This window comes from Haematobia irritans, chromosome 3 (genome assembly GCF_050003625.1).
Source record: "Haematobia irritans isolate KBUSLIRL chromosome 3, ASM5000362v1, whole genome shotgun sequence".
NCBI classification, from domain to species: domain Eukaryota; kingdom Metazoa; phylum Arthropoda; class Insecta; order Diptera; family Muscidae; genus Haematobia; species Haematobia irritans.
The window spans coordinates 85,799,943-85,802,963 of NC_134399.1; the positions used below are offsets into that span (position 1 = coordinate 85,799,943).

General features: G+C 35.8%; 1 pseudogene; it reads left to right on the forward strand.

Moving 5' to 3' along the window:
• Positions 1–250: 250 nt before the first annotated feature.
• LOC142231027 (uncharacterized) lies at positions 251–1,415 on the forward strand (annotated as a pseudogene).
• The last annotated feature ends 1,606 nt before the right edge of the window (positions 1,416–3,021 follow it).

Consider the following 3,021-nt stretch of genomic DNA (forward strand, 5'->3'; position numbering starts at 1 on the left):
CCTAAATGCAGGTATTGTGTTTTATATAGTTGTTCCTCTGAACATAATTTCGAAGAAAAATAGTGTATAAAAAGTATACACAATTTTTATTATTCAAAACAAGACGGACGAAGAAGATTTCTCCGCAGGATCTTCGGACGAATATGTTGCAGATACAGACGAAGAGGCAGAATCAGGCGCTGAGTCGAAAGCATATGAATCAGATAAAGTTACTGCGGCAAGGGAATAGTACCCTGAAGTAGACCAAGACATGGGGAGTCCAATTGCAGACGTCATTAATAACGAGGAGGCTGAGCTCAAGACACCTACTCGCAAGAGGAAGGTAAATCCGTATGGAACGATTTGTGTTATTCATGGTTAGTCTTATACATTTACGGTAAATTAAATGTTGCAGATGTATACGCATGCATGGATGCAAAATAATAGGACGAAGAAAAAGCGGTCCGGAAAACTTAACTATGGCTCTTGTTGGTGGAGCCAAGACTCTAAGATACAATCTGAGGTCTAAACAAGTATGCAAGCAATTCTTTCTGAAAACACTTAATATATTAACAAAACTCAATGTCGTGAAGTTATAGATAAACGAGGGCACCATGGACATCATAAAAAAATAGATGAAGAACCAAGGAGAATAATTAAGGACCATATTGAATCGTTTCCGGCTGTGGAGAGCCACTATACTCGATCGAAATCAAAACCCTTGCTTCTAATTTAAACATTTAAAAAATGTTTCAACTCTTTAATGCAAAGCATGAGACCAATTCCATTAAGGAAAATGTATACAGACGTATTTTCTGCAATGAATATAACTATAGCTTTCATAAGCCGAAGAAGGATACATGTTCCACGTGCGAACGATATCGTAACTCTGACAACAAGGAGATTATGCAGGAAGCATTTGATGAACATATTCAGAATAAGAAGAGAGCTAGAGAGGAAAAGGAGGCCGATAAAGAAGAGGTAAAAAGTAATAGTAAATTGAGGGTATATACTTTTGACTTACAATCTATTTTAACAAGCTCATGCAGCAATGTAATCTCATTGTATTATTCAAGGAAGTTTGCCAGTTTTAACAATACATTTTTCGATCTTGCCTCGAAGGAAGGCTACTGTTTCTTGTGGGATGAAACGCAGGGACATAGAGGTTCGGACGAGATTGGGACCACAATTATAAAACTGTTGAGCTTATTGACGAAAATGTAGCGGATGTAATTTTGTATTGTGATTGTTGTGGTGGGCAGAATAGGAGTCGCTATATTGCAGCGCTTCTATTTTACGCAATTCGTAACTTTAATTTAAATACTGTCACGATTAAGTATTTAGAAAGCGGCCACACACAAATGGAGGCCGATTGTATGCACTCAACAATTGAACGTGCCAAGCGAAATATATCTATCTACTCTCCCGAGGAATGATCAACAATTTTGCGAAGAAAACAACCATACATTGTGGAAAGAATGTTCTGGATTTATAATAATATCATTTATAATATCAAGGAATGGTTCAGCAGATTAGGGCACACTTTCAAAAAGAATAACAGAAATGACTCAGTGAATTGGTTGAAAATTAAGCAAATTAAAGTGGAGAAAGTCAATCCTCATTTGCTGCTCTACAAAGAAAAATGGGACTCCGATTGGCAAACAATTGACTTAATGGAAAGAAAAAAATCAACTAATAATAACTGTTATACTCGAAAATTGTGCTCTAAATTTAAGCAACAGCTTACCATATCGTCTTTACAACGATCTCAAGGGGCTGTGCACCAAAAATATAATTCCCAACGAATTTCATTCCTTTTATCTTAGTCTTCAGCCTGGAGGAAATCGAAATGGCTTGGATGAGCCTGATGCAGAGTAATATATTCCCGAAGGTGAATATTAATTAATATTGCCTTTCATTCGTGTATTTTTTTTTAATTTTAATTGAATTGCTCTGTAGTCAACGTGTTATTGAATTTCCAAAAATGACTGAATTATAAATAAAATGGATTATTAGTACAAATACTTTGTTTTATTGCATGAACATTCGTCCGGCAAATTAAAATACTTCATGATAAATGGCGCAAAAAAATTACATAAAATAGTGTATACCATACAAAATAAAATAGTGTATACTGATTTTCATATAGATTCTAAAATAAATAAAGTAGCCTATGTGATATCATGGTATTTTGAATGTTATTTAATTGCAATTAATGCACTTATAGATTAGTAGAATATCATCTACCAATGGTCTGATTATTCCACCACATAGTTAAGTTACAAGAAGTTGAAAACACTTATAATTTTCTGAAATATGACGGTTTTCCCAAAAGTATATTTTTACAAAACCTTCAAACTCGATTTTCTCGAAACGACCAAAAAACTATACACTATTGTTTCATTGAGGAGACGATATATGTATCGTCTGATTTCAACAAATGGGGTCATTTTATGCTTATTTATAAATCGGTTGTCGTCGATACAAATTCAACACAAAGTAGTTTTTTATATAACCCGTCAAGTATAACCTGTAGAATACCATGGAAAACTATTCAGCTTTAGATATAGCTCTCATATATGTATGTGTCGCCCGATTTTGAGAAAATTGACCATATTATTGTTATTTAATAGCCATTCTTAGTCAAACAAAGGGAGCCACCGTGGTGCAATGTTTAGCATACCCGCCTTGCATACACAAGGTCGTGGGTTCGATTCCTGCTTCGACCGAACACCAAAAAATTTTCATCGGTGGATTATCCCACCTCAGTAATGCTGGTGACATTTCTGAGGGTTTCAAAGCTTCTCTAAGTGGTTTCACTGCAATGTGGAACGCCGTTCGGATTCGGCTATAAAAAGGAGGTCCCTTGTCATTGAGCTTAACATGGAATCGGGCAGCACTCAGTGATAAGAGAGAAGTTCACCAATGTGGTATCACGATGGACTGAATAGTCTAAGTGAGCCTGACACATCGGGCTGCCACCTAACCTACTAGCCCAATGTACCAAATTTCAACTGACTCGGATGAAATTTGCTTCTCCAA